We start from the raw sequence: 22,273 nt of genomic DNA, 5'->3' as shown, positions 1-22,273 counted from the left end.
TTAGTGAAGAAGAGTACGAGAGATACCCACTCTCTTACTTGTAATATCCTACCTCATGATTGTTCCGCCCGGCTTCTGATACGACTTGGTGTCCATAGTTGCCTATCCTAGGAATCCACACAGGTGGCTGCGGAGGGGAATCTTGTGGCACCTGAGGTTGATAGTGCATTACGTTCAACAGTACTTCTGGAGGGCACCCTTGTGAAGCTTGGGGACTTGCAATGGAAAACACTGTTGTCTGAAGGTTAGTGTAACTACCTCTAATACCTTCGCTGGTAGGCCTAGGCCGTCATTCTCCCAAACTATCTTCAGAAGATCCCTCACTTCACTTTCTTGTATTTTGGTGTCTGGTCCTCATCACCCGGAGCAGAAATACTTGGAAGTTGCTTGATTGATTATATCTTTAGGGACTTTATAGTCGAGTGCTCTTTACTCCTTGCATATAGTTGGCTTTAGGTATTTTTGTCTAGTCACTTTTGGACTTTAGATTCTGAGTGATTGACTTACCACTCCGCTAATCTTGAAAGACTTTTTTTTTTGAAAGTTGTGGAGTTGCCTCCTCAAGGACAAAGGTTTTGATTGTGTGTCTATCTTCCTTGAAAATTAATTTGTACATTCCCATAAGGGAAGGATTTGTGAATAAGTTAGATATGGCCAATATTCTCGTGGAAATCAACCAAGGTACCCTCCCAAAAGGGGATCCTTGTGCTTTTCCTTTCTTTGGAAATGTTGGTACTCCCTTGATGGCCACTTTGAATATTGGACTACTAGTCTAGTTGTGGTCCACTCTGAATATTCCAGATGCTCTTGAAGCTTCTTAGATGAATGCTTTATTTCAGGGGCATCACATGGATGGTAATTCTTCATCTTCTTTCAAAGAGAAATCTATGATTCCTCTTTCTCCTCCTTCTTGTAATAAGAAATCTAAAAGGAGGAGAAAGAGGAAGATGAAGAAGAGAAATAATTCTATCCATTCATCACCAACCTCTACTAGTCATGTTGAAGATGAGCCTTTAGCCGCTACAAGTCATGCTGGGGGCACAATTCTAGTCACTACAAGTCATACTAGAAATTCATCATCAACCTTTGCTAGTCATGTTGAAGATGAGCCTTCAGTCACTGCAAGTCATGCTGGGGGCACATGTATAGTCAGTGCGAGTCATACTAGAAATTCATCATCAATCTCTGCTAGTCATGTTGAAGATGAGCCTTCAGCCACTACAAGTCATGCTGGGGGCACAAGTCTAGTCACTACAAGTCATATTAGCAATTCATCATCAATCTCTGCAAGTCATGTTGAAGATCAACCTTCACCCGCTTCAAGTCATGCTGGGGGCATAAGTCTAGTCATTGCAAGTCATACTAGCAAAGAGTTACTGATCCCTGCAAGTCATTTTCGGGGCTCTCCGCAAACCACTTCTAGTCATGTTGGTAGAATGGATGTTGATAAGAAACCCGAACGTAGAAGTTTTAAACCTAAGTTACCTTGTAAGATATGTAAGGGAGACCATCTTACTCATTTGTGCCCTGGTATTCTAGAGGTACAAAGGATATGGTTTGAGTCTGAAAGTTCTTCTACTGCTGGATCTGATATGGTTTCTCATCAGTCCCATCAACCATTGGTTGATAATGTGGTTGAGCCAGTGCAATTTCTAGCTGATTACACTCCTCTTTTGGCGGGGTGAAATGCCTAACAAAAGAGTCCGTTCGATTTCTAGTACAGAGTCTTCTGGTATAGGGGGCATTCTGGTTTCTTCAAATTCTCCCCCTCCAAGTTCTAGGAGTGTCTCCTTTGATTGGGATAGTCTTGTCGAACCTTGTCTTCCTTCCACTGCACCTTTCTAGGTAAAGGTTAGAGTTAATTCCACAAACATATATCGATGTATTGTGGATGAAGGATCTTCTGCAAGTACTATATCATATTTGACTTGGAAAGCTTTGGGTTCCCCAAAGTTGTTGACAACTCAGAGTCAGTTGTTAGCTTATGATAGAAGACCTGGTGAATCTATGGGTGTTCTTCCTCAATTGCATGTTACTTTAGGTGGGAATACTGTCTTAATCGATATTATGGTGGTTGATAGCTCTTTAGACTTTAATATGCTACTTGGGCATGATTATGTCTATGCTATGAATGTTGTGGTGTCTTCACTCTTTTGAGTGATGTGTAATCCTCATAAAGGGAATGTTGTCACTATTGATCATCTTGCATCTGATAATCATCACCCTAATTTGACTTTACTGCAGAATACCCCTTGGTTTGTTCCATGTGTTCAAGTAGACTCTAGCCTGCCACAAGTGAATTACGTGGCATTGAATCCTCAATGTTCAATTGCTTCTAAGAAGGATCCTTTGACCTATTATTCTCCTTCTTGGGACTTGATCCTAGCAGTTGACTGAGAGATTCTTCCTAGAGGGACATGGGACCCCTTAATTCCCTCTATTGATCCTTGTAGTTTTCATGATTTCTCATAATTTGATTTGCCTTAACAGGAGGAACTCTTTGAAGCAATGAGTTTTGACTACCAAAGGAGTCCTTGGCCTGAGCCCTGCAAGGGGTTTGTTCGGAAGAAATATTATGCATAAACCGCAAGGTTGCGTGGTTCCCTGTACCATATTGTATATATAAGGTATGCATTTTCAAACTTTGTATTCTATAACACAAGATTATATATGAAGTTTATATGGGATGTATTAACTTCTTGTCTAGTGTTTCTATTTATGTTTACAGAACTTGGAAGATTTCTCCTTTGGAAATTTTTATGGTTGATCCATTTTGACAGGTATTGGTTCTCAAAACTGGCATATAGGTTAGGTTTTTTCACTTCCATTGTGCACTTATCAGTTTCCTTTCCCATTTTTTCCTTAGGATTGACCCCACCAAGTTATGGTACGGAACCTTCTCGTTGCTTAGAAGTATCATGACTTGTGTGGTAGAGCCTACCTTATCATGGGTGCCCTAGATATTACCTTGTTGTCACTTGGCACCCATGATGATTTTTTTTCTTAGGCTCGGGAGTCCTCTTTAGTCCTTCCATGACTTGTGCGTTGAAGACACATTCTCCTTGCTTCTATGCTTAGTTCTGGCCTAATACCCTAGAGGCTCCTTTGTGTTGAGTTGTACTGCTGTATTGCATTTTGACTATTTACACCTTTTGGCCTTGATCCGGATTCACTTGGACTCGTGTTTAAGCCACTTATTTGACCATGTCTTCTGAAATCTCAAACCTATAGTAACTTAGATTCCGAAACTTGACACACCCCTTGATTCGTGGAAGGAACAACCCTTTGAGTGTCCTTGACCAATTTCATCTCCCTGCATTGAGCATAGGATTGTTCCCATCCCAGGAACTAGATCATCTGTTTGACTAACACTCATTCTTTCCACTGTACTATAGCATTCTTTTATTCTTTTTCCATCTTAGAGAAAAAGACAAAAAAAATTATATATTCCAAAAGAGTGGGAATGGGACAACATTTCCATATATTGTTGGTAGCTAGAGTCAGTCGTGTCCCCCTTGAAGAAAGCACTCAAAAGAGAGTCTCTCCTCCATTTTTGGTGGGATTTAGTTTGACTTAGGTATGCCTTAACCTTGTTATTGGGTCAGTTCTCCTCTGATTGGTTATCTCTTCCAATCATATGGAGAGTTTTCTCGTGCCTCCTGTATGACGAACTTATACAGAGCTATCATATGCTGCCACATAGTCATCATTAAGTCGTGCTTTTGTTCAAGGGAAGTAAACCTAAGTCAGCCTCTCTATAGTGTCTCTTAGCCTATTTTTCAGTCGGCCATCCCTAGTTATCAGTGTCATGTTTGTCATCACATCAGATATATTGGTCATTTGCTCATGCCAGTTTGAGAAGGTCTCCATTGACTTCTTGTTGGTAGGCATTGTCCTTATCGACAACAACATATTGCTCTCAGGGCAAGCCTAGATCCGCACCCTAGCCCTATTTTCATTATTGATAGGTCACCTTGTACTCAACATCAATCAGTATCATGGGTCTTTGACTGAGTGGCTTCCCTTGTGTTCGACATCAGCTTTCATTATCACACATTGGGATTCATGCAATGCCTTGGTTTCCATTTGACCCTATTAGTGGATTCCTTGCCTTTGTGTTAGCTTTCGTTATTGGCTGATTCAGAGGGTTTCTATCATGTGCTAGCTACATCTTGTGTACACGCGAAAACTTTCTTAGGTTGGGTTACTACATCTTTTTCATCTAATTCCTTCCACATTATTGGCCTACATGTTACACTCATGCTAGATCGATGAAGGATGCCTTAATACCTTCCCTCTAGCAGATCTTTTCCCATTGACTACGACTTATTGCTCTGGGGCAAAGATCTAGAGTCCATTTGGTAGTACCTTGGGGTTTGCAGTCATCAGTGGTAGATCCTTCCTTATCGACAGTGGGAAACCATCATTGTCCCCTGATTGATAGATTCTTCCAAGTGTTCGACCTCAGCTCATTCATTCGCACTTGTTAGATTGTACTAGGTACCTTGAAGCTCATTATCATTATTGGTGAGTAGTCTCATGTTTGTTAATGGTATACATCAACGATCGGTAATCAAACGATTTCTCACATGGTCGACTTCAGATCATTTATTCCCATCATGTAGAAATGTACCACGGTGGTCAGTGAATACCTCGGGTTGCATCAGCATTCTTTGGTTCACTTGTCAGTTGCTCCTGTTGCTGCTAGTCGAGACCATTCCACATTATATGTTGCAGTCCTTCACAAAGACATATTATATGCTGGCATCCGAGATGTGATGTAGTATCATCTTATTCCATCATGTTCATTTGGTACTATTGGGATCAATTTTTGACATCAGTGATCAGCTTCATCTTCCAGCTTCATTGATCATCTTCTTATATGTGATATTCAGACATGTACTTGTTCGGTCACAATCAAACGATCCATTATGTACTTTCAGTTCTTTATACTTGTATACATAGTGGATCCGCTTGTACTTGATATTCGGACATGCTTTACTTTTTCTGAGCATGGGTATGCCTACCTTAGACATCTGTTCCTGGCCAGCTCACTCTGCTTGGACTGTATTAAATTATCCAATTCCTTTTCAGTTTCTTTCAATTAGTCATTCAACTTAAGGACTAGGTCCATAAGCTCTTCCTCCTTTTGTGTTTCCAACACTTCTACTATTTGAGGATGATGAAGAGGAGGAATCTTGAGTTGCTTCTTCAGTGTAGCTATATCATCATTTTTATTCTTGATGAGTTTCTCTACAGCTTTAACATCTTTGGGATCATGTCCCAGCTCTATGACCAAGTCCCCCAAGGACTTTATTCGGGTGTCTTTCGCCTGTGAGGAGGCCTTCTCAGATTGAAACTGTGTTGATATGTTGTTTAATGAATTTTGGAGCTGGTGGGCTATGATTGCTTTATTGGTCAATGTTGAATAAACCGTTTCACTAGTTTGTTTATGAAGCTCTATTTGGTCAACAGGATGAATTTCTTTGGCCAAAACTTCAAAATCTATTTTCAAATAATCTGCCATTGATTTAGGTTGCTATATGGTTGGCTTCAAAAAACTCATCTACATTTTACCTTCTTTGATGTCAAACACTGACATTAGCCTTGTTTTTTTTGTTGGAGCCATCTTTAGATAATGTGCATACTTTGCACCTTTAGCCTTTCGTTCCTTGCTTTGATTTCCTTGTATTTTTCCTTGATATCTAGGCTCTGTCCATAAGGAGCCCTGAAGTAGGATGCTTCCACACTCTGTTGCCTTTCCAAAATTTGAGCTTGTGAGGTGGAAAGTTCTTCTGTCCCTCCTGAAGGAGTGGTTTGCATGCTCTCTGTCCTTTCTGCTCCTAAAGTTTCTACTATTTCCTCAGTGTATTCCTGCTCTAAAAATGGGTTCAGCCTTTGCCTCTTAGCATAGGTTTGGGCAACAAGTTTGTTGGAAGGGTTGGCCTCCTCTCTATCTCTTTTTAGGTTCCTCTCCTCATTTAGAGGAGTCTACAAGACTGGAGGATTACTCATGATTTTATCAAGTGGAGTAAGTTCTTTTGAAATTTCAAGCTGTTCAGATTCCACTGGCTTCTTTGTTCTCTCTGAATGTTTTGATGATTCTGGTTGCTCTAAAGGTTGTTTCTTTGATGGACCTGCTTGCTTAGAGGGGCCTGGTTGTTCTGTTGTGTGTTCACTATGTATTTGTGACTGACTTGCTTCTGGCACCTGTACAAATGAATCCTCATCAAGCCTTCTATCTAAATCTATCAATACATTATCAACAACAACCTCTGTACTATCCCACTCTACCAAAATATTTTCCCTCCATTCAAACTGATTTGCATATTGTTCAATTTCAGGGATTCTATGATGGATGTAAGGGGATAATTTATTTTTCTATCTCCTATTACAAATGAAATCACAGGGATCATATATCCAAATGAAGCTTTGTTTTAATCTCAGTCTTTGGAGAATCTCTCCTACTACTTTTCCTGCTTCCTTATTATTACAAATGAATGGGCCAAGTTGATCCTTTATTCTAAGCTATGCTTTCTTCTTGGCTTTAACAAAGTGCACCTCATCTGAGTTGATCATTTCTCTATATTACTCTAGAGAAAATAATATCATAGGGAGGTATTTGGGCAATTTGTAAGGAGCCAGCTCACATCCATAGATTCTTATCTCAGTGTGGTTTTGGTGCAAATACCAATCCCCCACTCTATACTATTTTGATAGCTGAAGGACCCTCCTGATGTCTGCACTGATTCTGGGTGGAGGTATTCCTAGCAACATATTTGCTACTGGATGTGCAAAGAGATATATGAAGTCATTATAAGAGTACTAAGAGTTAAACTAGTGGAACAACACAGTCCATAAGAGCACTGACCTGGGGTTGCCTCTGGTATCAAGCTTTTGGAGGGCAATTGGAAATCTATCAGCTTGATAATACAAGAATAAATGATACAAAACTAAGGAATAATTAAACACTCTTTCATTTTCTAATCTCATGAATTGATCATGCATTTTGTCAGTAATGAACTTGGCATAATCAAAGATGATGGCTGGTGGTTGCCCAAGAGAGTAGATGGACATGAAGGATATTATGATTTCATCAACAAATTCACTTGTGGTATAACCTAACACATTGGAAATCATGTCTATGATGTCTCGGCCAAGGTCAGAGAATATGGTCCATAGATAAGGGGGAGAGTCCTTTAGGGTGCACTGTTCTTCTCTGATAAAGGTCTGGAATAACTAAGCCAGTTTGATTGATGTGAGGGTAGGGTATCTATTCATCATATCTCCAATGGAAAGTGGATTTAGGCTTTGGATTGGTTGTAATTGTAACATTTCATTAATAGATTCAGCAATAATGGTAAATAGAACAGATTGGTCATGGGTTCTTATTTCCCTTTGGATAGGATCATAATTCATGTGACAATAATGTACAATCTCTGGAAATACATGAACCCTGGGGAACTGGTACTTGGGTAAACCTGATTCCCAAAGCCCTATGTGGTCTTCATGGTTGAGGAATTGGTCTCGGTACTTGCAATAGAGTTTCAAAGGGGATTCAGAGAGAGAGGTGTCTTTAATCTGGAAATCTTTGTCTGCAAGTGGGAGATGGTCTAAATATCTATGAGGAGTCATAATGGGCATGATATTCAAGGAAATTGGGGCTTCCATCCTTGGTTCTTATGGATTCAAGGATGGGGGCAGAGGGTTTCAGGGAAATTGGGAAAAATTGGTCTATTACAGAGTATTTCAGGACTACCAGGTAGTTTAATTTACTAAATTACTTAGTATTTAAAGCAATTTAGTTTAGGTTTGACAAGAAAACAGGGTTTCTCAGTGGAAATGGGGTAAATACTTGGTTTCGGTTGTTTGAACGGGGTAATGGTGTTGTGCACTATTTGCAGGAAGTGCATGGGTCTACAAGGTAGTCTGGAGTTCAGCGACTTTGGAAAGTTGATAGTTGGTAGCAGGTTCACAGTTGAATGTACTTGGTGCTTTGCATGGAGTCAGAATGTTCTTTTCACAATAAAAAATGGAAAAATAATGAGTCTTTTGGTTTTATGTGTAAAGTCAATGATATTGGCGGGTACATTGGAAAATGATAGTTGGTGCCAATCGAGGGATGTGACATTTTGGCGTGTAGCGGAGGTAGTAAGCGGAATCCATCGCACCACTTTTCGGGATAAGTGGTTTTGGGGGAAGGCCGCTCGATGCCATTCATCTGGTGCCACGTAGCAGCGGGGTGAACAGTGAAACCACTGACATTGAGTGGGTAAAGACCAGCCTTTGGAGGCCACTCAATATGAGTATAGACCATTGGATCTGAAGGGGTTAGATCGCATGGTGGTCGAGGGTGTGATTTGATTAGGGAGTTAATGGAGGGGCCCGACGAGATATTAACTACGGTTTAGGGAGGCTTAATGACGTCGGGGACGATTTGATTGGTGGAACATGTTATTAATTAATCACTATTTGATTAATCAACCCTTTTTTGTTTGGCAGAGGGTTATGGCTCTTAATTAGTCATTGATCGACTAATTAATCCATTTAATTAATTTACTAATAAGGTTTATATTTCAAACCATCAGGGTGGGATACCAACATAGGGATTTTAATAAAGCATATGGGAAAGGGGGTTTTCCTTGGGCGTTAATTAATAAAGTTAAAGGTTAATATGAAATGAAAGTGGAAAAATGGGTTTTTGCGCTAATTATAATGTGTTGAACTTTTATTTACATATTTTCACCTACACATTATTACTTAGGCTAAATGATTTTTGTGGAAAAAAAGGGGTTTTATGTAGGGTTAATTACTTTCCTTAGGTAAATGGTGATTTCACCTTAGGAAAAGGGATTTTTAGATGAAATGAATGTATTTTGGAGGGAGTGAATGTTGGTAAGGGGGTTTTAGTACTTAGACCTTATAAGTTATTAGGCCGAGGGTCCAGTCACTCTAGAAGTTAGAGAAATGCTCTAAGCCCCTTTCACTTAAGGTTTTAGGTACTTTTGCCTTTACTTATGGGAAATTAGTAAAATTAAGGGTGAAATGAATGGGGAAATTCACCAATTGACTTTTTGTAACTTCTCAATTATCATCCATGCTTTAGTAACTTGATGATGAAAGAAAATGATATGATCTTAACTAATCATTCATCATAATTCTGCAACCATTCAACTACTTACCCATCTACTCATTCTACCATTTTTTATACTCTTTATTAGGATGCACTTAAGCTGGCAAACCCTTATCAAAACTTTTTCTTTTCTTTTACAATGGAAATCTATCTAAAGTCTATCCTTATTACATCCAAGGGCTCAGTTTAAACTGTTGAACTCCTTTTATTTCCTCTACCTATCTACTTATCTACCAAGATTAAACAGTTTGGTCAGATTTTATTCTCTATCTATAAACATGAAATCAAGATTAAACTATTTGGTTTCCATGGGTTGTGGTCTAAATAACAAGTTTCACACAATGATTATTATGCATAAAAGTAAATGGTTGTGGCATTTGGACTTGCACACTTTCATGCTTTTTTCTTTTTCCTTGGGGTTCATTTTTCATCTTTTCTGATTTTTTGAATATGGAAAACATTTGAGAAAGCAAAGATATGTACATATTACAGGTTTAATCTCAGACATTCATAAATTATGACTCCTGTTGGTATAGGAACCTAACAGTGGCTCCACTTGGGGATGGAATTTCCTAGTGAAATGTTAAAAACTAGTAGATCAATGGCCTTCTGAATTGCTGTGATTCTACTCTGCAAATTTCCCTTTTACTTTGTTGCTTTATTGATACTTATGATAGTGAAATTTTTGAAGCTTAGGGCCTTCTCTTCAGGCTTCAACTCCAAAAATTTACCATCCAATCCACACTGAACTTTTAGAAAAGGATATAATATGTACAAGTGATTAGTAGGATTAGTTAATGGGATCTATATAGTGCTTTAACATTCAACCATCAACTAGTCCTCCTTCTACCTCTGCACCATCCAATTCTTTGAGAAAATAAGCATTATTACCTCTAAAAGCATAAATAATGTAAGGGAATTTCCACAAGAAGTCAAACTTCCCATGTTTACCTTTTTCTTCCCTTCATGAGTCCCATTTCAAAACTTTATCTCCTAGGTAGAAATCTTCTGCCTTGGTTCTTTTGTCAAAAGCCTTTTTTATTTTCTCCTGCACGATTTGGAATTGGATATAAACTTCTTCCTTGGTCTGCTGCAACTGAATTGTCTGGTTGAGCCTCCTTTGAATATCATTTGGCTCAACCTATGCATCTTGAAGCAGTTTCATTACTGGTGTTCCCAGTGGGAAGATAGCCTCCTTTCCATAGACTAGCTGATAGGGACTCGTACTAATGGATTTCTTAGTGGCTTTCCCGTATGCCCACAAAGCATTTATCAGCTTCTTATTCCAAGTTTTCTTGTTATATTCCAATATTTTTTGATGATATTTACTAAGCTTTTATTGGAAGACTCTGTATGTCCATTTCCTTGGGGATAGTAGGCTATGGAGTGACCAAGGGTTATGTGATATTTGTGGCAGAAATCAATCATCCTCTTTGATTTGAAGGGTGTTGCATTATCGGTGATGATCTTGGTAGGGCAACCAAATATGGACAGAATGTTGGTCTCAAGGAAACCTATAATAATAGTTTCAGTGGCTTGTCTTGACGGTATAGGTTCTATCCACTTTGTAAAATAGTTTGTAGCATTCAAGATCCATCTATGTTGGGTAGAGGAAGGGGGGTGAATTTCACCAAGGAAGTCAAGACTCCACTGTTGAAAAGGTGTTTTGGTAGATATAGGTTTCAAAGGTAAGTTCAATAGTTTTCTTTTTCCCTCAAAAATCTGACATTTGTGGCATGAGGTTACAAATTTCTTTGCCTCAGCAAATAGAATGGGCCAGTAGAAACCAACTCTTAAGATTTTAACAGCTGTGGTCTTCCAGTAGAGATGTCCACCACAATCACCTGCATGAAATTCTTGCAATATCTTGTTAGATTCTTCCTTTAACAAATAATTAAGAAGGATGCCTTCATGATTTTTCCAAAATAAAGCATTATCAATTATGCAACACTCTAAAGATTTTATTTTTAAGAACCTACTTTTAGTTTTTGACAACTCAAGAGGAGCTTGAAGGTTTTGTAGAACGTATATTATATCAGCATACAATTGTGAATCTATAAAGGCCTGGCTGATCTGTGGAGTCTCCATCTCCTCTTCGTTATCCAATTCTGTAATGAAATTTATGTCTAGAGCCCAATAGTTTGATTCAGCAATGAGTTTGACTAAACCTTGGCCCTTGATCAATTTTGTAGGTTTAATTTCTAAATCATACTCTAATATGGTAGCTATCCACTTCCCTCTCTTTCCATCTGGTCCATCCTGTGTTAGAATGTCTTTGACTACAACATTGGGAACATAAGCTACTATATGAGAGTACAAGATATAAACTCTCAAATCTTTAATAGCTTTAACGAGGGAAAAATCTTTCTTTTCCATTATATTATACTTTAAAGGTGCATCTCTCAAGGATTTACTGAAGAAAGCTATTGGTTGTTCAAAACCCTGATCATTTTTCTACAGTAGGACTGCAGCAAGACAAAAGAAAAATTGATAAAATGCCTATCAAACATTGGACTGATGAGGACTGGTGTTTGTGTTAAGGCTAGCTTGATATCTTCAAATGACTTTTTAGCATCCAAAGTCCATTTAATAGTCGAATCTTTCTTTAACATGTTGTTTAGTAATCTAATTAGTTCAGCTAAGTTAGAGATAAATCTTCTCAAAAAGTTTATTTTACCTAAAAATGCTTGTAGTTCTCGGATGTTCCTGAGATGTGGTATCTGCAAAATGGCTTCAATTCTGATTGGATCAATACAAATGCCATATTTAGAGATTATGTGGCCTAATAGTTTCCATTCTTCTAGTCCAAATAAAGATTTTTTAGGATTTAGGGAAATTCCATACTTCCTACACTTGATAAAAATCTGCCTAAGATGATCCAAGTGTTGTTGATCTGATTTAGAGAATATTGTGATATCATCTAGGTATATTACCAGGAAGATGGTTTTTAACCCAAAAGGAATTTTAACATACATGAAAGTGCCCCATGGTGTAGTTAATGTAGTCTTTGCTTGATCATCTGGGTGGACTAGGATTTGGTTATAACCAGAGAACCCATCTAGTAGTGAGATTCTGGTGGAACCTACTACCCTCTGTAATATGAGGTTCATTTTAGGGAGGGGGTAGTTATCCTTCAGTGAAACTTTATTCAAATTCCTAAGGTCAACACACAATCTAATTTCACCAGTTTTCTTTCTTGTAGGTACAAAATTAGAAACCCAGTTTGAGAATCTAGTTGCTGCAATAATCTTAGCTTCATACATTCTTTTGATATCCTTTTCAATAGAAGGAAATAGAACAAGGTTAATCCTTTTAAGCTTCTGTCTAAATTCCTTTTGATTTTCTTTTAATGGGATAGTATGTTGTATTATGCAGGTATCATAGGACTTAAGGTACTGATAATTACAAGAAAAAACATCTTGGAATTCCTTTAGCAGTTCTATGTACTTCACTTTTTCACTGGGAGGCAATTAGTATTTCTACAACTTTACCTCTATAAAATCCTAATCTAGGATCTCTAGTCATATAAACAACCTTAATTTTTTTAATTACCAACTCAGAATCTCCCATAATAGAGACTCTTATGGCTTCTAACCTTTTGACTAGTTTCAGAACTAACAGAAGTGCTTCATATTCAACCATGTTGTTTATACATTTAAAGTTCAATCTGTAGGCATGAACTTTTGCATGATCATTTTCTAAGTTGTAAATCTATACTCCTGCTCCTACACTTAGTTTGTTGACTGACCCATCAAATTCAAGATGCCATAGGATTTCATGCTCATAATTTTCATCTAGGGTAATGGAACCTTTCTTGACTAAGGTATCTAGGTCATCTTTTTTATCTAAAATCTCATGAATTTGGATAGCTTGATTTTCTTTTAATACTACAATTTCTTTTGGTTCTGTTGTTATATAGCTTGAAGTGTCTTCTTGATTAGTTTTAGCATTGTAAAGTATGAAAGAATCAATATCAGAATGCATTGAATATATAGGAAAGTTTTGAGGCCTCTCCTGTGTACTCACTACATACTTCATCAGAGTCTCTCTATACAGTTTCTTGGGATGTCCAAAGACTGATATGGTAGCATATGACATGTCCAGTTGCAGAGATTCCTGGAGTTTGGCACCCCAAGATCTAGACAACAGCATACCGTACTTGGGCAGTATATCAGCAACAACAATGTCCATAAGTATGGTCATAGTAGGGTACTAAACTAGGGAAACACACAAATATTTTATAAGCCCTAAGCACTTAACTTGGCTGTAATCAAAGGAAAACAGATCTTTATAAGGCAAGGTGATATCCAAGTTTAGATTTTCCATTACAGACTTAGGCATAAGATTATGTGAAGCTCCAGAGTCAAGCATGGCATTATGTACGATTTTATCATGGATGTTAAGGTTGACGTAGAAGGGTGGTGTCCCTCCTTCAACTAGTGTCCCATTCACATCAAGTTTGAAAATTAACTCAAGTTGATCATCAAATATATTGATAGTCTCCATTTTCAACGAAGTTTAAAGATTTACTAATTTGAGATCTATAAGTTTCATGCTTAACCAATTCTATTAGAGGCACTGATATTTTGAGTTTGGCCACTTCTACTCCCAAATTGAAAAGCAGAGGAGATTTGTCTGTTTGAACATTTGAAATTTTAGAGCCAAGGTTCTGAGTCGCATGTTCTTCTTTTTCATTGTTCAGAGTTGTTAAAATTGGAAACTAGGGCCAAAATTCATGTGGGTCATCTTCTTCATGGTTGATAATATGTTCATTAGATTCCTCTCATCGAGAGGTGTAGGATTGATCTAAAGATAATCTAATTCCGATAAGTATTCATGGAGATATCAATTTATTTTGATTATGGAATTATTATCAAGCCGACCTACAACTCATGTAGGCTCAGAAGCCCAACAGTCGCATCTATTCAAACATCAACAGTTGTGTATAAATATAGGAGGACTTTCCTCATTTTCACTCACTCATCTCATCACATCTCTCTCTCTCTATTGTGTAGAAAAGAGTGTCTTCTCTACTGCGCAGAAAAGGGTCTCTCTCTCTCACATGTGAAGCCAAAAGCTACTGAAATTGAAGCTGCAACTACAGATCCAAAATTTAACCAGTGTGGACCATCAAACCTACTCTTCTAATTTTTTTTGTAGGTTCATTTGAACCTCCGTTGAAGGCTTCAACTCTTGGTGGTGGAATCAAGTTGATCTGATGGACGATTTGCGAGATATCGACTACCCTAGTTTGAAGGAAGCTGCTAAAACTGAAGCTACAACTGCAGAAGTGAAGTTTGACCTACGTGGACCAGAATATATCCTCATCTGAATTGTGCTATAGGTTCATCTAAACCTCCTCTGAAGGTTGCAACTTTTGGTGGTGGAATCAAGCCGACTCGACAATCAGTTTGTGAGATATCGACTGCCCTAGTTTTGATGATGAAGCCGCTAATGCTAATGCTGCTGATCTAGGGTTTTCTACTGCTGATATAAATCAGATTTATTGTACTATTTTTCTCTACTAAATTATTGAAGATAAAAGAATATTTGATCAAAGGGTTTCCCCACACATTGTGGGGTTTTTCCCTGGCTATCTGCCACATCTTATGTCTCTTGTCTTGGCTTGTTTTATGTCGATCGTTTAATGTTTTATCTTCACTTTACTTTATGTACATGTGATTGCTAATCTGTGGAATATAATAAGAAAAAGAAGTAAACTGGTATAAGCGTAGAACATACCATAACTTAACATGGTATCTGAGCTGAGGTGAAGACAAAGCTTGAGCAAGAGCAAGAGAAATCACCGAAGAGAAGACTGGCAAGGCTATCCTAAAAGAACTATGGGGTCCTCAACACTCTTTTGTGCCGAAGACAAGCTCCATGAGAAAGCTGACTATCACGAATGGAAGATGTATATCAATCTAACCTTAGAAGATCAAGGAGTGTTGGACCATGTAAGAGGAAATATTGTTGAGCCTCCATCAAATGCATCCACTACTACCTGGAACAAATGGAAAAATGGAGAAGTCAAAACAAAGAAGATCATCTGGGACTCTATCGACAAGAACTTGGTGGCCTGCCTCTCTGAACTAGACACCTCCAAGGAAATCTACGATATATTGGTGGGTTTATTTAAAGTCAATGATGAAAATCAAGTTTTGTTTCTTAGAAATAAGTTGAGGGAAATCAAGAAGGGTAAAGATGAGAGTATGCAAGCATACTTCTTAAGAATCACCGAGATCAAGAACAATCTGCTATCTATTGGGGAAACTATTACTGACAGGGAAATGGCACTCACAACACTTGGAGGATTACCATGTGAATGGTACATGTTCAGGACTACTCTTCTGAACAATAATGTAATTCATGGATTCGAGGAATTAATTGCTAGATGCATTCAAGAAGAAGCAAGGGTAGAAGAGAAATAAATTCCCTTGCCTAAAGGTCCTCCTGCTACTTTTTCTTCTCATGCTAAGAAAAGAAATAACTCCTGGTCTAAATAAAAAAGAAAGGCTGGACCTAAGGGTGGAAGAAAAGGAGGATGTTAAATTTGCAATAAAGCAGGTCACTATGCAAGGGAATGCTCTGATCGAAAGGACTCTCACTGATATGATGATCAAAATCATTCCCATGGCAATCAAAGGAATGGAAAATCTAGTAGCAGAGGTAAAAGGAGTGTTGGAAATCAAGGAAGAGGACAACCATTCAAGAAGGCTAGAAATTCCAGGTATGAATCTAACACTATTGACAATAAGCAGGCTGAATAGTATCTACCAGCTTCCCTATCTACCTCTACTCCTTTGGACTCAATGGGAATTTGGCTCATTGATAGTGGTGCTTCAAGACACTTCACTGGTTACAAAGAAGTAATCCATAATCTAGTAGAGAAAGAAACTAACCTGGAAATTGTCCTTGGAGATGACATGAAATACCCCGTGAAAGGTGTAGGCAATGTTTCTCTCAAATTGAATCAAGGTAATGCGACCCACTTACAATATGTATTATATGTACCTGATCTAAAAAAGAACCTGGTATCCATCTCGGTAATGGAAGACAAAGGCTACAAGGTAACCTTCAGTGATGGCAAGGTAAGCATATGGAAAAATAATGTTAAAGATTCTTTCACTCTTGGGTTTCTAGTTGATTCTTTATATCAGGTCAGTGGAAGTCCGCTAGGTGTCATGTCTTGTGACACAACTCTTCAGTCTAAACATTGACATTGGAGGTTTTCCCACCTTCATTACAAAGCTCTACCTGATGTAAGATAGATGGTAACAGGGATGCCCAAATTCCAAGTAAAGAAAAAATGTGTGTTTCTGGGATGTGCCGAAGGAAAGCTCAAAAGTGGACCATTCCCCTCAAGTCAAAGCAAGAACTCTGATATATTACAACTAGTTCACTCAGACATATCCGGTATGATTCCTCTGAACTCCTTGGGAGGATATTCATATTATCTTACTTTTACAGATGAATATTCGCGAAAGACCTAGATATACTTCTTGAAAAAGAAGGATGAAGTGTTCTCTTGGTTTCGACACTTCAAAGCCCTGATCGAGAATCAAACCAAAAAGAAGATCAAGAACTTAAGAATTGATAATGGGACTAAATATGAATCTAATGAGTTCCATGATTTTTGTAAAGAGGCTAGCATCAAGAGGGAGACTACTACACCATATACTCTTGAACAGAATGGTGTGGTGAAAAGGAAGAACCACATGATTATGGAAGTTTTCTGGGTCATGCTACATGATCAAAGACTTCTGAAGTTTCTATGGGTTGAAGCTAAAAACACCGCTATATATGTAAAAAATCGATGCCCTCATCAAGAATTCGGTTCCAAGACTCCTGCAGAAATGTTCACCGGTAAGAAACCTGATGTTTCTCATTTTAGAATTTTTGAAGCCCTGTATACTTTCATGTGCCGAAAGAGAAATGAAATAAATTGGGTGCATCTAGAAAGAAAGAAATTTTCATGGGCTATGGTGAAAATAATAAAGGATATAGAATCTATGTAGCTAGTCAAAGGGAAGTCATGATTAGTCGTGATGTCACCTTTGACAAAGATATGGCCCTCGGCAAGGTGGACAATCTTCCGACTTTGAGTAGCTCTCAAGAAGCTAACACTAGGGAACCGAAAGAAAAGGATGATGAATCAATCATTGATGTAGAATAACCCTTGGATCTAATTGATCCTCCTCCATAGAGCCTTCCTCTAGTAGGAAGAGGTCTTCATGGCTCAGGGGGCTACTTGATGATGCTGAAGGACAAGCTGCACCACAAGGAACCTTTAGTGAAAGTAAGAAACCTAACAGGTATCAGGGATACCTGACCATCATGAGCACGATCATACAAAATGAGCCTTCATCATTCTCAGATGTCATCAAGCATCAAGTATAGAAGGATGCTATGACCAAAGAATATGATTCTATTATGAAGAATGATGTCTAGGAAGTAGTTCCTAGACCCCAGGACAAGACAATTGTTACTTCCAAATGGAATTATAAGATAAAGCATGCAGCATATGGAAGTACGGAAAAGTATAAGACTCATTTTATTGCTCATGGTTTCTCCCATAAGGAAGGTATAGACTATGATGAGATATTTGCACCTATTTCCAGATATACAACCATCTGCTCGATCATAGCCCTTGTCACTTCACAAGGATGGAACCTGTTAGAGTTGGTCTTTACATCCCTCCATCAGAGATCATTTCTCCTTTTGCATTTCATTTGTAGGTGTCTCGCTCAATTCACTCAGTTGCATTCCATTAGGAGCATGCCATAAATCTGATGGAAGGGTCTTGTCATTCATTACCCCTCATGCCTTATCCATGCTGGCTCAGGTATGTTCATCAAAATCAAGTTTTAAAGTCACTTACAATCATGTTTCAGTTTCTAGATCACAATAGTCATTTCAGTCATTAGGTCTAGGGTTAGTCAATTTGGTCTTCAATAATGTCTAATAATGCTAACAGACTCATGAGGGAGGTTCTTAATAAGTTGTTATTTCAAAGATTTTCATCATCATATGGATGGATTATGACTTTTCGTCAAAACTTTGTTTTGAAGAAAATTCAACATTTCGTTTTTGTAATAATTTTCAAAATTTTTTCAGTTGATTTCTTCAAATGCAACCCTGGACTCCTTTGCCAAATTCCATGTTAGCTATCCCTGCAAAACATTGCCAATAATTTCATCATTTCAATCAAAAAATCAAAAAGGAAATTTAAAAATAGAGTTGTATTAAAATGGAAAAAGTGCCAATGCCAAAACATTACAAAGATGGGTCTTGGAGAGTTAGAAATCAAATCCATGTATTTATAAAAATATTTTCATGAATATCAATGTCATTTGCATGCCAAGACCAAAGAGAAGCCACTCAAAGCAAATTGGTTGAGTTAGTGTGCGATTTGGGTGAAGTTGGAGGAAACTTGGCCGGAGCGGTGCATAGAGCAGGTGGCGCAGTGCACTGGGATGACGCAGTGCACTGGGAGAAACCACACAGTGTAAATTAACACAGGTGCAGCGCACTGGGATGGCACGACGCATTGGGTATGTGGCACGATGCATTGGGTATGCGGCACGGCGCATACACCTGAAAGCCCGAATTTTCTTGAAATTTCTCCAAATTTCCTATAACTTGCATGGATTTGCTAGGTAGGGTCATTATCTTGGTATTTCATCCAATTTTGTGATAAGTTATGGTGTTTTATGGATGATAACGATTGAAACAAAAATCTTAAACCCTACCTCCAAAGTACCTGAAAAGGAAAATTGCTATGGGTTTCAAAATCAGTGTTTTTCTACCAAAGTCACTCCACTTTCCCATTCCTCCCTTGTTTTTATCATTCCCTAATTTCCTACCCCCCTAAGCTCATTAATTCCTTCTCCTAAATTCTCTATCCCAAATTCTCCAATCTCACACCTCAAACCCTACACAACAATTCCTAACCCTATACATCAAATCCTACATCAAATCCCTCAAAACCCTCCTACATATCCCTAATCCCTATAGTCCCAATAGTCCCTAATCCCTCACTACTTTCCCTCTTCCTAACAGTCCCTTGTTTCATTTGTTTCCCCTTGGTGGTAGAATTCGAACACATCACTAAAAGAGCAATTCAGCACAGTTTTCCTACACCAGCGTCTTTTCATCCAAGGCAGTTTGAAAAACAGCAGTCATGGCATCTGAGCATTCATCGGATTATGAAATGTAAACCCAAAGTGACTCCCACATGGAGGAACATGCACCCCGGAGGCCTCATAGAGGAGGTAGACATATCAGAGAAGAACCAGTCACCCTCACTGTGTTATAGGCCTGCCCTCTTGCCATGTTTTGTTTTCAGCATCAGTCATGTTATGAGTTTTGTCAAAACGTGGCTAGTGTTCAATTTCATAATGAGCTGGCTTTTCTATTTGTGCTGCATTTACATGGAGATCAAGCTACCTTAGCCGGTGTCACCTTCACACTAACACCAGAATCAGTCTCACTAGCAACCGGCATACCAAACATTGGGGAACCATGGATGAAGAGGAAGAAGATTGACCGGCAGCATTATGAGCCATACATTCAAACTGGTTTCTTGAGGGAACTCAAGAGAGTGTTTCCATTCCGATATCTGAAAGATGAATATGCTCCACTAATGAAATTGATCATGAAGTATTTCAACTGTGAGGGACGGTTCTCTTGTGTATATGCTTATCACATCAGGTTGCTCATGCATTTCACCAGGGTACAAATGATGAACATTCTGTATTTCGTTTGCCGGAACATAGAGAGGATGACCACCCTTGTGCAGCACAAAACCCCTCAGCAGAAACTTAACAGTGTTTACCATTTTTCTTTCATCAAGATTTTGGTGGTTCATCAGCTTGGATTGCAGGGCATCACTTGGGATGATTTCATCTCTCGTGAATTCTTCAGAGCTTCACAGGGATTATTAGAGATTAAGCATGAGACAGGTGGAAGTTCTCATCAGTATGAGTGCCATGAGACCGCTAGTGTGCCAGTATTCATCACATATCAGAGGGGCACTAGACATTTATTTGCAGCAGCGAAGCGAGTGTTATCTCAACCCGGTGTGGAAGGGACCTTTCTTCCGACATCAGCACCATAGGTACAAGACAAAGGCAAGAGGCCAATGCAGGATGAGGGGCCTTTAGGTGAACAAGAGACTGACTTCATTCTCATTCATGATGATGATACAGATACGGGCCCACAGAGTGCACATCTTAGAGAAATCATTCAAGAGCAACAAACAGAGATCAAAGCCTTATCTCTTGACTTGGAAAGGGCTAAGTGGACTATGAAATACTTGGAGCAGAGGAACAAATAGCTCGAAGATCAGCAAGCTATCATGGACTTACAAAACATCCGCGAGAATCGCCAAGCTTCACAAAGGAGAGGGGTTGAGCTCACTTCATTGGAGCAAGAGATTAATGATGATCGGGAGTCTAATCTCGAGAGAGTTAACATCCACTTAGAGAGATTTTTGGACAAGGCCAATAAGGACAATGCATTGCTGAGACACATGGCTTTCTTCTGCATGGCACGGAACAAGGTCTGCAAGGCACTGTCATGCGGAAAGAGTCAATTTTACGGACAAAACCGACCTCCCTAGAAAACAAGGCTTTTCTAGTGACAAACAAAACAATCAAGCACTATCTTTCCCTAAATATGCATTTAAAATAAAAGCAACCAGGTGTTTAAGGCTTACCTCTAGTCCAACGCTGTTTGTAGCAGCCAAGCCTCTTCGATCCAGATGAGCTCCTTCTCCTTGAAGCCTGCATTCACTAACAAGCAAATGATTACATAGCACCTGAATAACTCATATAATAAAACATATTCATCATAAAGACCAAGGAGTTTATGAAACAAATTATATATAACAACTTGTTGAGAAAAATGAACTTAATTGTATTAATTGGAAACAAAAGAAACCATTACAACCAGTGCCTTGGTGTTGTGCAGGTCCCTCCCAGGGTCCAGCAAGAGTTCTCCTCTACTTTGATCAGATCACCCACTTCCAAATAAAGTTAAGAAAGGAATGGGATCTCTCCTCTCAAGCTCTATAAGGGAGTCCTAATTTCAGCAGCATCTACCCTTAGGAATGTTCAGCTTTCAACCTCCCCTCCCTCTGGCCCAATGCCTGCATTTATAATGCTTTGGAGGAAGTTAAACAGGTCCACCATCAATGGGATAAGCCCCTCTTTCAAAGGGATAGCTCCCCTCTTCATGGGATAAGTTCCTCTTTCATTGGGATGCATGAACCATCTGGAGGCGCTCAATCCACGTCAAACCATCTTCTAGAATGCTCTAGAATCGACCGCAAGTAAGTTTTTTGAAGTAAAACTTGCGCCTTTTGACTTTTACAGGGGTACGCACCCACCCCTTTACAGACAGAGCGTACAAGTACGCAGATATTATGTACTTGAGGTGCATACACACAGGTAAGAGTAAGAGAAAGTGCGAAACCAGAGTTATATTGACTTTTTAAAGGCTTTCTCTCTTTTTTGGAGTTTGACATGAGGAGCAAAGGTATAAGACTTGCCAAGGAGGACAGTATGGTTATTGATGGAGCCATACTGACTGCAAATAGTCATGGTGACAAATTTTAGTGTAACAGATTGCCCCCTAAAGTGTGAGGTCTGTAGTAGATCAGGGTTTTATATCATCTAGGAAGGGTGAAGCACTTTATCATTTCAAGGATTATCTTGTGGAGAGCCCAATCGAAACCTGCAAATATTCAACACAAAATACATATATGAGATCATATCATCGCTGAGGTAGGCATTCCCATACTCAGATCAAAAACTTAACTAACAAACTAACTACTACTCTGATATAGGAATGATTTCGCAATACATCATAATCATAGACACATGTAGACACAGTATGGACGCAGCGATCTGTTTATAATTAGTGTACTGTATAATGAATACAAAACTCCTCGCAGCCTGGATGGCGAAAACTAGATCCAGGGTCTTCATTTCTGCTTCCCGAAATAGTACGATTCTATCCATGAAAATAAATGAGTTGATGTCGAACATGGTAGAAACCACTTGATTACCAGTCAATGATGTAAACTGTTAACAAGCGTGAGAGAGACCATCAGTGATGTCAATGGCTCTCAAAGTA

The sequence above is a fragment of the Pinus tabuliformis genome, chromosome 3_2 (assembly GCF_031772625.1).
Source record: "Pinus tabuliformis cultivar Carrire ecotype Pingquan chromosome 3_2, CPIR1, whole genome shotgun sequence".
NCBI lineage: Eukaryota > Viridiplantae > Streptophyta > Pinopsida > Pinales > Pinaceae > Pinus > Pinus tabuliformis.
This window is presented reverse-complemented; position numbering follows the sequence as displayed.